The sequence below is a fragment of the Dipteris shenzhenensis genome, chromosome 13, assembly GCF_047967505.1.
Source record: "Dipteris shenzhenensis isolate YYH24624 ecotype China chromosome 13, Dip_SZ_1.0, whole genome shotgun sequence".
Classification (NCBI taxonomy): domain Eukaryota; kingdom Viridiplantae; phylum Streptophyta; class Polypodiopsida; order Gleicheniales; family Dipteridaceae; genus Dipteris; species Dipteris shenzhenensis.
The window spans coordinates 4,185,543-4,200,155 of record NC_141608.1 but is presented as its reverse complement, the minus strand read 5'-3'; positions in this window follow the sequence as shown (position 1 = coordinate 4,200,155).

The window sequence follows — 14,613 nt, the reverse complement described above, 5'->3', positions numbered from 1 at the left end:
CCCATTATACAAACTTCTAGTATTCTTTGAGTGGATGGAAGAATGCCAAACATCATTTGAAACCCTCAAGCTAGCTCTAGCCACCGCACCAGTGTTGAGGTCACCCGACTAGAATTTAATATTCCGCGTCCACAATGATGCCTCTAACTTTGCCATTGGATGTGTGTTAGCCCAACCTGGGGAGCATAATTTGGATTACCCGGTATACTTTGTGAACTGTCAACTAAATGGTGCCGAGGTTAACTACACTACCATTGAGAAAGAGGGTCTTGCCATGGTCTATGTAGTAAAAAAGTTCAGGCACTACTTGTTACCTAACAAGTTTGTCTTCTTCATGGACCATCAAGCATTGCTATACTTGGTCAACAAACACTGCATGATGAGATGCATCAGTAGATGAAAATTGATCCTAATAGAATTAGACTTCACAGTTGCTATGCGTAAGGGCAAAACCCACATTCTAGTTGACCACCTTCGAGGATCCTGAACAGTGAGGCTCCAACGAGAGTAGAAGATGATCTCCCCAACACATCCCTCTTCTTTCTCGATGTCATTCCCAAATGGGTTGCTGAAATCGGCCACTACCTAGCCAATGAACTACCCTAGGGCAAGACCTCAAGAAAGATAGAGCCCATAAACTCATTAAGGATGTAGCACCCTATCAACTGATTGCAGACCAACTATACTGCATGGGCAAGGATGGCATACTGCAAAGACGCATGTGCAAGAACAAACACATCGAAATTCTTGAAGAAGCCCACTCAAGAATCGCAAGAGGTCATTTTGCTAGCTGATGTTATAGCACATAAAGTGTTGCAAGCTGGTCTCTGGTGGCCAACACTCTTTGGAGACATGGCTGAATTCATCAAATGATGTGACCCCTGCCAGCGTATCCAAATCCCGCACAAGACAGACATGATACCCCTGATCGAAATCCTAACCGACCAACCCTTTGAAAAATGGGGCATCGATTTCATTTGTCCCATAAGCCCAATAACCAAGAGGACCGGGGCACAATACATCATCCTGACCACTGACTACTTCACTAAGTGGGTGGAAGGAAGAGCCACGATAAAGGCTGATGCCAGATCCACCACCCAATTCTTATATGAGCAAGTCATTATGTGGTTTGGATGCCCGTTGGAGTTAGTCAATGACCAAGGAACTCACTTCCTCAATGAAACTATAGCAATCCTGACAAGCAAATTTATGATCATTTATAGAAAGTCAACGCCATACTACCCTAGAGCAAATGTCTTGGCCGAGAGCTCCAACAAAACATGCTATAAGATCATCACATGTATGGTAGAAGCCAATCAACTGACTAGGAGCATAAGCTCATAGTAGAGTTATGGGCCTATAGGACCTCCTACAAAGTGGAAACACATTGTACCCCGTTCAAGTTGGCCTTTGGGGTAGAGGCAATAATGCCAATGGAATATGTAGTGCCTAGCCACCATCTTGCCATAGAAGAAAGACTCATAGAAAATGCACTAGCTAAATGGCTAGTTGACCTCAAAAAGCTAGAAGAGACAAGGTTGTGTGTAGCCTACTTTCTCCGAGTAGAAAACGGCCGACATAAGAAGTGGTTCGACCACAACCTAAGAACAAGGACCTAGCAGAAGGAGACTTGGCACTCCTATATAGTGTCTACAATACCAAACGTAAGCTTAAGTACTGAGGTATGGCTCCTTACCATGTAGTTGAGATCACTCCTTAGGGGTCATGCCAAAGATCCACCCTTGATGGAACAAAAAAGGATGGCTACCTAAACAGGAGCAAACTAAAAAAATACTATAGACCACTCACTCTCTCCACCCTTCAAGCCATGCATAGAGAAAAAGAACTTAAGGTAGAGGTGGCCAGGATGAAGCACCAAGTCATTGAGGAAACCAGAATTCATAATGCTAAGATCCAACAGCATAGACAAATGACCCTGCTTAAGGCAACAATTGAACAAATGCAACTAATGGATGAGCTAACAGTAGAGCCAACAAGGTTGTTTGTTTAGCTATAGGTACCGTGCATATGCATCAAAACACTCGTGGGCCCAAGAGCAAGCCACAACATCTCCTGAGAGGTATGGGAAAAGCTAGAGGTACCCCTAACCATCATTGTTGCCTCAATAAGAGCTATAAACGGCCAACTTCTACAAACTTTGGATTATGTAAATATAATTCTAATGGTTGTTTGCCAAGCTGTGGATATACGCTTTTATGTTCTCCCTATAGAAGCCTCCAAACAATAGATTATTCTAAGGAGAACCTGGTGCTATGCCATCAATTGTCAAATCAACTAGCACGCCCAAACTACTTCACTTACCAATGGTGGTCAAACGGTAGTAGTCCTGCTATGCGGACCAAGCCCTGCCCCTTCGGCTCCAACCTCGTCGACCCATAACAATGAAGTAATGCAACAATGTCAACCAGAGGCCCGAGCCTCCACTAGCACCCCACCTAAGGGCCCAGCTCAAAAGGAGAAGAAAGCCTGCCGCAGTGGTAAACCAATGCCATTGCCCACTTGAACGATGCCACCATATTCTACCTAAAACCTCCGCCTAAGAAATCCAAGAGCTGCAGGTACAAGATGCTATCCTCTATGCCCAACGTCACTTCGATCGTGATTGACACTTAGAGAATGGTAAAGCAGCAATGGCAGCTCCAGTCACCCCAAGAAAGCTTCCTTTGAACCCATCTACTATCCAAAGAAAGCCACACCCAACGCTCTTGCCTCATCCAGTTCCACACACCACCAACACTTCGAGCAACACCCGCCGCTTGGGCAGCCAAGGCAAGAAAGTTGCCTAGGTCTGGAAATCAGTAGTGCAAACCTCGAAGGCATCAAAGGTAGCACCACACAAACTTGTTTCTTCCTGATATAAAACACCACAAGAACCTACCAATGAACCAGCCACAGTAGGCCAACCTCAAGGTACCGAATATGCACTGGTGCCACGGGCAGTCTGACTTAACACAAGTATTGCCACAACTAGTCAAGGAGCTCTGGGAGAACCAAATTCCACCCCACGAAGAGTTATACAAGAACCTTCCCTTGGGGATGAACACTAGAAGGTTTTAGCACCGATTGTCGCCTTACCAGTATCCCGCTGGTCGGGGGGATAGGAAATCTATAAAAGCAGGCCTACCCCACTGAGTTGTCGCCATAGCTGTTGCCCCAAAACTCTGTCAGAATTTACCCAGAAATATACAAGTTTCCTAACCCCTTCCACTACATTCCAAATAGCAAGTTTATGTCCTCCCACTCTTCCTCATCTATTGATTCCCTCATTACTCAACTTCCACTCTTGTTTGCGATGGATTCCAAACATGACTTCTTCGACTTTGAAGCTGACCTGGGCCTCCACCCTTGCCCTAACCCAAAGGCCGCGGGCCCATCGGATTCTCAAAGCACCCCTTTTGCCACAATCCGCATTTCGATCGAGATACTCGTGGAAGACCTACAGGACAAAGAAACTTCCACCAGGCATGCCACTCAAGAAGAGCCAGCTACAGCAGGCACACATCCCCCAAAGACACAAAAGCACACCTCGATGCCAACTGCAGGCGAGTACAAGATCGTGCGATCACAAGCACACTTGCCACTTGGAGAAACGTGGCTCCAAGAGCTAGATGCTTGCATGATACACTCACGCTTTGCCTACAAGGGCCATGACTACACCCTCCACTACCACACAACCGTACCATACGTCGCTCTCTAGGATTTGGCAGTCGTGGAGGCACTTAACTTTGTAGGCTTGAGCAGAATAGCCGCCCATCTCCCATGCCACGTGGACCTAAATTTTTTGGCAAAATTCCTCAAGAAATACGACAGCAGCACCAACATTGGTGTCTTGCATGATGCAGCATGCAATCCCCACCACTACCAGATCAATCAGAACACGATGCAGGTAGAAATACTCTAAGCAAAAGAAGAAGCTCAATGCCATCAAGACGGTCTGTCACTATATCGCCATAAGTGCACAGGCTACATCTAGCTCACCGCAATCCACAAGCCCAAAGTGGATCAACCAGCAAGGCTCACTCAAGTTAAGCACATGGACCATCATCAATCCATTGTGTCTAATATCTTGCTGAGAATGGTGAACTTCCAAGAGATGAATTGGGCTGACTACTTCTACAGCCAAATGCGAGGTGATCTTGGCACCCATGGGGATTTCATCACAATCCCATGTTGTACATGCTGGTCCTCTATTACTTGAAAGGTCAACATCTGCCAGTCGGCTTCAGCCTCATCAAAAAATCTACCACCGGTCCCGTATAGACTAAGCAAGAAGAGACAAAAACAAGGCCCAAGAGAGAGAGGACAATGCCAAGTGTCACTTCGGTAACTCAAGTGCAACTGGAAACAAGTTAGCCGCTTGACCAATATGAGGACCGCCAGTTGCACAAATTCATGCAATGACAACTATGCCTCTAGTGGGTAGGCCCTCAAGATAAGGGCAAATAGGTGCAAGGAGGGCCTATTCTCATTGAAGACCTCTAGGGTGATGACACCATTGAAATTGGCCTCCCTACAAAATCCAAAACTACACTGACAACCCCCTCTCTTCCCTTCATCTCAATCTCCACCACCTCTCAGGAGACAACATCCTTCACCACCGGTACCTCTTCCACGCCATGGGTAGGCCTAGCGGAGGCCATACAATTTTGCAGCGCACCCCAGTATAGGGCAACAGGTGGCTATAGCCACATGATGGTAGAGTAGTTGTCACCCGCACGATATTACAAAGGAGGCAGGACCAAACCTCACAAATCTTCTCCAGTCTCATCCAAGCCCAGCTCTTTGCGCATGAAAGCTAGTCGACAATGGTTGTAGCTCAGGCAACAGGCCATGCTACACTACATCGAGCCGAAGAATACCAAGACAAGGTGAAAGAGCTCGAGCTCGCTCTTACGAAGGTCAAGGATGACCTCACCACCAATGAATCCCAGCTCCAAAGGCTCATGGACCAAGTGGACAAGGCAGATTCAACCCTACATAGAATGCTAGAGCAACAGGCACAAGTAAAGTAGTAGTACGCTCGGTCACAAGAGTCCCATGACCAATAGATCCACTCCTTACAGGATCTCCTAGCACAAGAGAGGAACCTAACGGTCTCCCTCCAAGAAATAGTAGAAAGCCAGCGCGCCACTAGCCAATCTGAGGAGTCAAGGTTGGAAAACCACGAGTAGTAGGAGTTCAGGATGTACAGGGAGGTGTCTGCACAATTAGCCACATACAGACTTGCACCATGCACCATCGCCCAAACCCTACAAATGCACTTTGCACACAAAACCTTATCTTACACCTAGACCTCACTACTCCACTTCCTCCTAAGGCCCTCCAAACTATCCTCCACCGTACTCCTGACCACTGCCACCCCATCTTAGCCATGTCATATTTCTCTCTTGACCTTTAGCCCACTTCCCTATCTCTACTCTGCCCCTCTCTCCAAACCCTATCTGCCCATCCCATTCTTCTTAATTTTCAAGCCTGGTGCTGCATCATCACTGAGTCCCTTAATTATCCTGTGAACGATGAAGTGATGCAACTCGAAAAGCCCGAGGAACTCATACCATGGGTTTGCACTCCCAAAAGTCAACATGTAGACATAAATTGGATGCAGACCTACGGCCAAGCCTCAATAGTCCAATCTCAAGGACACCTTGTGGCCTACCAGTCCACCACCTACTAACCCCTCGGAATAATAATTCTCTTTAATAGGGTGCTACAAGCTCTCCAAAACTCACTTCAGTCCTTGGTAAGAAATTTTGAAACAATTTATGTAGCATACCCAGAGGAAGTAATTGAGGAAGAGGGAAAAAATGGTCACCCTCTTTAATAACATCACCCCCTATAGATATTCTATTACCAGCTCCCATAGATCCCGCCCAACCCACCCAATAAACTACCCAACCTCCCCTCCCTCTGACAACACTACCTGAGTACTTGTCTAATGCCTCTAACGTCACCACTACACAGCACGGACCTTCCTAGCCCATCTCCTCCAGTGCTTTGGTCGACCTCCCTGCCTTCAACATACTTCTCAAAGTAGCACATTTTGTACAAAGCATTGATGCCACAACTCTTGCAGGCCCCATAGAGCCAGAGCCCATGCCACTTGCAAATGACAATGCTCTGCCATCCCTGCCAGTTTCTCCCCCTGAAGATGTTCATTGGTGGCGGGACTTACAATCCTTTTAGGAGCTACTAGATAGCACTATAATGCACCATTAGAAGTGCCAGCTCGAGGTCTCCCACCTCCACCTCTATGAAATTCTTGAGGTGTGCCCCCTCACACAGTTCATAGCATAGTCATTCGATGACTGGCACTGTGTGCATCCCAAGCACACAAGAGGAGGATACAACCTCACCCCCAACGCTCCACTCCCAATGACTGATGCAGATTCCAATCTACAACCAAACTGGCAGCTCCCATTCTTAAAGCTGGAGAAATTTTGGTGCTACTACCGTAGCGTGCCCATCGATCATTGACTCCACCCACTCTACATGCCCATGGAATGACATTGGACTTGGGCCGCCTTTCAAGTTCTCTAGTAGCAGGACCCCAATGTGTTGTACAATTTTCCCAAGTACAACTTTCCCAAAGAAATGACGCAGGAGGGTATTTGCTTTTGCCTCCAGTCATTCAATGACACATATGGCTCAATGCCAAATCCTATCGTCGTCGCCTCCGTCCATTTCAATCGGCTCATCCTCTTACTCCTCTGCGATCTTCTCGCCCCATCGACAACCGCATTCACAATTTGAACAACCAGATTGTCTTCAACTGTGATGTCAGTCCAACTCAGTTCCAAGACCTCTATCTCTACCTCTGCGTTCGCAAATTCCATGGGCATCACCTCTGCACTTACGAGGATATGCATGCCACACATTTTTGGAAGTACCGCTCATACCCCTCACTCACCTCACATCAAGGCAGTTGGACCACTACATCCTGCACTCCTCGTCCTCCTCACCACCAACCTCCTCCAGCGCAGCTGACCTAAGGATGGATCAGCAACAGGAAAGGGGGCATGTTAACATCCACAGAGTACAGCAACCAAATGCAGGGTAATCAGTGAGTAAAGGTGACCAAACCGAATGATCTACTTCAATGGACAAGCTCAAGGGAGTTTGATACCCAAATAAACCAAGATAAGTGATTACAAGCAATGTGCACAGGGAAGGAGTATAGCTCAAACTCAAGGAGTTTGATCCCCAAATACCCAAAGTCCCCGCTCCAAATTCCAAGGATTCAAGGCACGGGTTGTATGTTCCAGCCACCACTTCCCAAAACAAGGAGATGCACACTTCTGGGCCACATCCAAGAAGCATGAGGAGTGCAAGTGCCTTGCACCTTTCAGCTCCACATCCACATAAATAGCCACACCAATGAAAATAGCGAGAAAGTAGTACACCTCAAGCTCAAGGAGTTTGTTTCCCAAATATTATCCTGAGATAGGGTTACCATTGAGTGTCTCGTAGAAGCTGACCTCTCCACTCTAGGTTTGAGTCTCATGCATCATGCATGACCACAAACGGGGGGTGTGAGGGTGCTCAGGGAGTTTGAGCCCCAAATAACCTGAGCCTAGGAGGCATGAGGCTAACACAAGCACTATTTGGGAGCTGGTTAGGACCACCTCCTAATACTAGGCTTGTCCCAAGCACTTTAATATGGTTAACACAAGAGCTATTTCCGCTAATAGGGAGAGTCGGTAAGAATAGCAATATGCCTTGACACCCTATGGGCCCAAGAGCCCTTGGTTGTAAAGTGAGGGAAAGTGCTAAAAAGGAAAAGGGTTAGCCCTCCCTTCAAAAGGTGACATGTATAAAAGACCAAACGGTTGACTTTGGTCTGCATTGTTGTTTGCACCAAGTTTAATACAAGCTCCCTCTTCTCTTCCAAGAGAGTGTTTTGGTTGTTTTCTTTTTTCCTCATAGTGCCCTTATGGTTGTCACTCTATCCCCATTCACTCCCTTCTCCTTCTTTACTTCCTTCTCCCTCCTTCTCCCTCTCCCCTCCCCTCTTCCTCTTCCCTCTTCCTTGCATGAAACCACATTGTAACAATCCAGAGGCTGCTTGAGTGACACTTGCAGATGGCTCGTGCCATGCATTACTCTCACAAGGAGTATCTAGGAGTGGAGACTCCATCGGCATATCTTCAACTACCCCATGACACATGAGTCACCACTGAGACCCACCACAACCACCAACCTTCGTCAACTATGGGGCACCACAATTTCCACCTTATCTTCCATTGCATGGAACTAACGTTCCCATGCCTTAGGACCCACCTCCGTTGGGAGTACATCCCTTTCCATTTATACCTATTGCACTGATGAATGCAAGACTTAGAACATCCATTCCAATGCCGGTACTAGCAACTACATGGATACCACCACTCGGACTGGCCCCGTGTCTCGTCAGGCCCACAGCAACACCACCCCCACCAGCCACTCAAACAGTGTTAACTGACGGAGCAATGTGCATCTTGGTGAATGCCCTAGGAAGGGGGGCCACACCACCTCCACCTAATTACATTGCTAGGATCAAGCACCTCAATGCCCTTTGTGAACTGTACGAGTGGATGAGCGACGAATGGCTATTTTCTCACTTCCTTATCAGATTGGCAAACCCAAAACTGCACGACCACCTCATGGTGATGAATCCTACCTCCTTCGATTTATGCAACAAGGTGGCCATCTGCATATGTGACAACATGATGGACAAGGAAAATTTGGATAAAACCACGGATCCCTCAGAATTAGCTCCATCAGTTAGTCTTCGAGTGTAGAAATGATCAAGAACGAGACCAACGAGCCCAAGGGCTTGGATATGAATGAGCTGGCCTTTAATCTACTACATCAGCTAGGCCAAGAATGGAGGATAGGAACCTCCAAGGAGGTGCCGAGCAATCCCCACTTGTTTCCATGGAGAGACAATGTTTGCTGTGGGGTATGCAATGGCAACCACCCCTCCAATGAGTGTTCATGCCTAAGGGGAAGGCTGGCACTCTACTGTGCATATTGCCATAGGTCGGGAAACCATGATACCTTCCAATGTCGATTTTTGAGGTCCCTTCCCCAAACCATGTATCAAATGAGACACCCATTAGCCCTAATGGCCCCGCCTAACCCCCTGGTCATACAAGGTCTTGTGGCCAGTCTAGGACATAACTCAGCCAGCTCCGTTACCACCCATATTGGGCCCGCAACCCCCATTACGTTGTATAACCCCAGTCAATCAGGTGTTTCTAGAGGAAGTGACCAATGACTAGGAGGAGACAAATCTAGATCATAGACCTCATGATTACTACCCTACAAGGAGGAGTTTAGAAGGAGATTTGAAGGTTCACGGTAGAGTACATGGCAGAGAACTCATCTCTTTCATAGATCATGGGGGTTAAGGGTTAAGGAACTAAGGGTTTAGGGGGAGCATAGGAGTGGGAGAGGAAGAAGGTGTAAGAGCATGGGGGGAAAGAAGAGAGAGAAGGGAGGAGGAGGGAGGAGGAGGAGGAGAAGGGAGGAGGAGTAGGGAGGAGGAGGAGGGAGAGGATGGGTTGCAAGGTTGGAGGAGATCGGAGGAGGAGTTGCAAGGTCAAGACATGCTTTTGGATGTGGAGTGCAAGGAAGCATAGACACTTTCAAGAGACAATTGCTTGGAATACCAAAGTAGAACTCAACACAATGCCCCAAAGAGTGGGCTTCATTCCATTATGGGGTATTTTTACAAGTCGGAGAGCTTCTCTCTCTGCATGTAGAACTTGCATATAGAAGTTGCATGTAGAAGTTGCAAGTTGCATGTAGAAGTTGCATGTAGAACTCGCATGTTGCATGTTGCATGTAGGAGTTACATGTAAAACTTGCATGTAGAAATCGGATGTAGAAGTTGCATGTAGGAGTTGCATGTAGAACATGCAAGTAGAACTCGCATGTAGAACTTGCATGTAGGAGTTGCATGTAGGAGTTGCATATAGAACATCATGTAGAACACGCATGTAGAACTTGCATGTAGGACTTGCATGTAGAACTTGCATGTAGAGCATGCATGTAGAAGTTGCATGTAGAACTTGCATGTAGGACTTGCATGTAGAACATGCAAGTTGGATTTCTAAGAGGGATTATTTCTAGCCTTATGAAAGTACAAGCAGAGCTTTGCTGCTACTCTACACACACATTCTGTACTACCTAAGTCCATGTTGGCACAGGGACAACAAAGGGGTATTTAAAAAACCCCTCAACTAAAAGTTTTCCCCCAATAAATATACCCCTCTTTCCTTACGAACTGATAGATTTTTTTCTAAACTTGAATCAGAAATCCCCTCCTGTTATTGTAAATTTGTTAAAATTTTCTCAAAAGTTCTATTAAAATACCCCTTCTTTTGAATTCACATGGTAAACTAAAATTTTGTGATGTAAACCCCCTGAGGTTGAGGTTGAGAGCCTTGAAACTCCTCTACTCCTGAGAGAACTTCAATCTTTGATGCATCTTCCATGGATTTTATAACTGTACTTTGAGAGTGTCAAGAGACTTGAACCTACTCCACTCCCTAAACATCATCACTCATTGACACATCTTGCATGATTTTCGTAGCTCCATAACTTTGTTTGACACCAACTTTATCAATATCCATGAAATCATCTTGGTCCAAAGAGACAAAGCTTGGCATTTTAGCATATTCGTTATGTACCGATATTATAATGCACCTAGAATTTATCACTGAAAACCACATGTCTCTTTCTATTCTTCAAACATTGTGTGCTCCATCTCAAATGCTTACCTACCTCATAGTACTTTTGATGATATAAAGAAAATCACAAGCAAGGGGAAAATAGAAAGGTAGAAAAGAACAAGGAACGAGAAAAATAGAAAGGCAATGGGAAGTTTCCAATTATCTACTTATTAATTATAAAATTTATTTAAATTAATTTCTTTTACTTTCAAGTGCATGATGATATAAATTTATGAAGCTCTGGCCCCGCATCACTCTTGAGTCCATCGACAACGGTCTCTTAATCTCTGGTGTCGATGTTGCCCCTCGATTTCCTTGCTCTGTGATGATGATATGTATATGTTGGAGTGAAAGATGTGTGAAGATAGTGGGAGAGAACGAAGGAGTCTCACTTGTGGCTTTCTCACATACACAATGGCGGAATACACACAAAGGTGGAGGCTAAAAATAGTTTTTCTCTTCTTTGTTGTGAAAGCCAAAAGAACTCTCATACAAAGAAATAGAAGAACCCTATATGTGGGTCTCAAACCAAACTCAGCTAACTAAGGTGGCATACTAACTGAGCCACAAACTAGAGTACATAAGGATAGCTGTCATCTAGCTATTATTCATGGGTGGTATACCAACCACATCTGCAGCTAACAAGTCGGTGACATAAATGCACAATGGTCACCCTGGCATATCATGAGTGGAGCTCGATATCTCAACACTCCCCCTCGAGCTCAATCCCAATTCTTGCACACCAAGCAGGTGTCTGAACATGCGCAGCTTCTCTGCGCCCAATGCCTTTGTGAATATGTCAGCTACCTGATCCTCTGTGCTAACATAAACTAGATCAATAAGACCTAGTAATACCTTCTCCCGCACATAGTGATAATGCACCTCAATGTGCTTTGTTCTAGCATGATGGACTGGGTTATCTGCCAAGTGTATATTTCTCATGTTGTCACAATAAATGACAACTGGCCCATCTTTATACTGATGCATATCATAAAGTAGTTTATGCAACCAAGCTACCTCACATGCAACCATTGCTACACCCCTGTATTCAGCCTCTATGCTCGACAAGGCAACTGTAGGTTGTTTCTTGCTGCTCCAAGTGACTGCAGCACTCCCAAAAGAGAACACATATCCACTGGTAGATCATCTATCAGAAATACTTCCAGACCAATCAACATCGGTGTATCCATACAACTGTATCTAAACCCCAGTCTCATAAAATAGTCCATACTGCAATGTGGACTTCACATACCTGAGTATGCATCTAGCCGCATCCAAATGCGGTTTCCTTGGAGCCTGCATAAACTAACTTACCAATCCAACAGCATAGCTCAAATCCGGCTTGGTAATAGTCATATAAATCAAACTTCCTACTATGCGTCTGTACATAGTAAGGTCTTCCAAAAGCTCACCTGCATCTGCGCTCAGCTTCACATTCTACTCCAAAGGAATTGAAATAGGCTTATAGCCTGTCATCCCATATTTGGATAGCATGTCCAATCCATACTGCCTCTGTAAGAGCCGTATCCTACTTGGTGACCTAATCACCTCAATGCCCAAGAAATAACGCAGCTCTCCCAAATCCTTCATCTCAAACTTCTGCTTCAATAGCATTTTCACATGAAGGATATCTTCATCACTATCACCTGTGATGATCAAATCATCAACATAAATGACAAGCAACATAATACCTTTCTTTGTTTTTCTCACATAAAGTGAGAAATCTACCTTGGAAATCTGAAAGCCAATAGTGACAAGATACTGTCCTATCTTGTCAGACCATGCTCTAAGTGCTTGCTTCAAGCCATACAAGGCTTTCTTCAACCTACAAATAAACTCAGGATGAACAGCATGAACATAACCTGGTGGCTGCTCCATAAAGACCTCTTCTTGCAAATCACCATGCAAGAAGGCATTCTTTACATCCATCTGATGTAAAGACCATACCTTTGATGCAGCCATAGCAATGACTGCTCTTACGGTTGCCATCCTTGCAACCGGACTAAATGTTTCTTCATAATCAATGCCATATGTCTGTGCATACCCCTTGACAACTAATCTTGCCTTGTATCTATTCACACAACCATCTGCATTGTGCTTCACCTTATAAACCCACTTAATAGCCAATTGCATTCTTGTCTTTAGGCAAAGCACCAATTCCCATGTAGCATTTGCTTCCAAGGCATCCATTTCTTCATCCATGGCTTTGTCCCATTTTTCTTTTCCCATGGCTTGCTCAAAAGAAGTGGGTTTTGGTTCCTGTATCACTTTGACCATATAGGCATAGTGAATGGCTGTAAATCCATCATATTTCAGCCTATCCATAGGATACCTAGCTCTGGTAAACCTGTGCAAAATAGGCTCACTTCCAGATGCTCTCAAAATATCCCTGGTCTTCCTTACTCTAGGTGTAACAACAAAAGGAATACGCAACTCATCATCAATGCTCTACTATTCTGAGCCACTAGATTCACCATCCACATAAGAGTGACTTGCATTCACATCAAACATGGGCTGATCTACCTTCTCTTTTCCTTTTCATTATACCTGCATACCACTATCTACATTACTTTGAGGAGATTCTACTGATCTCAATCTGCTTGTCCATGGCAAAGTATGTGAACCACTGCTAGAGGACATTGCAGGTCCACTAATATTTTGTGATTGCTGCTGTGAATTCTGTGCAGCATTACCATTTTGTGCATCTACATCATCAATCACATTGACTGGTTTATACCAGTGGCTCATCTCATCAAAAGCAACATCTCTACTCACTGTAAACTTACGAGTAGAAGGGTTATAGCATCTATACCCTTTCTGCTACAGAGAATAACCAATAAAGATGCACTTCTCAGCTTTTGGATCCACAACTTGGACCTCAACTCATCTGGCACATGAACATAGGCAATGCAACCAAAAATTTCCAAATGAGTAGTATTTGGTTTCCTACCAGTATACATCTCCTCTAGTGTCATGCCATGTATTGCTGCAGTGGGAGTCCTATTCATTATGTAAACTGCTGTAGCAATTGCTTCATCCCAATAATAATCTCGTAGGTCTTTTTTCATTTAGCATGGCCCGAGATACCTCTCCAATATGCCTGTTTTTCCTTTCTCCAAGTCCATTTTGCTGTGGGATATGACTGCATGAATATTGCTGCTTTATGCCATGCTCCTGCAAGAACCTTACAAACTCATTTGAGAGGTACTCTCCCCCTCCATCTGACCTTAGGCATTTTATTTGCAGGCCTGTTTCCTTTTCAACCATAGCTTTAAAAGCTTTGAAATGCCCAAACACTTCACTTTTCTTTTTCATAAAATACACCCAAACTTTTCTGCTGTAGTCATCAATAAAAATGACAAAATAATGATAGCCTCCAATAGATGCAGCTTTAGTAGTCCACACATCAGAGTGGATTAATTCCAATGGTTTCTTACTCTCGTGAACATGTCTAGGAAATGGTTTCCTTGGCTGTTTTCCAAATTGACAGGCTTCACATACCTTATGCATTTTTGCGACCTTGAATTTAGGCAATCCTGCAACAATATTTTGGGCTTGCATTGATTTAAGTCGCTGTACATTAACATGACCAATGTGTTTATGCCAGATATCAATATCTATAACTACACTGGTCCCATGTGCAAACATTGCTGCACTCAATTCAGGCAGGTCCGCATCCGACATAAACATCCTACCCTTCTTCTTTCCTTTTGCTATCAAGCGACCGTTATTTTTCATATCCCCAACAAAGCATCCATGAGGATTAAATCTAGCCTGCAAGCCCTGCTCAACCATTTGACCAACAAAAACCAGGTTCTTGGTGATATTTGGGACATGAAATACATCAGACAGGTATTTCTTTTTCCCATCCTGCATA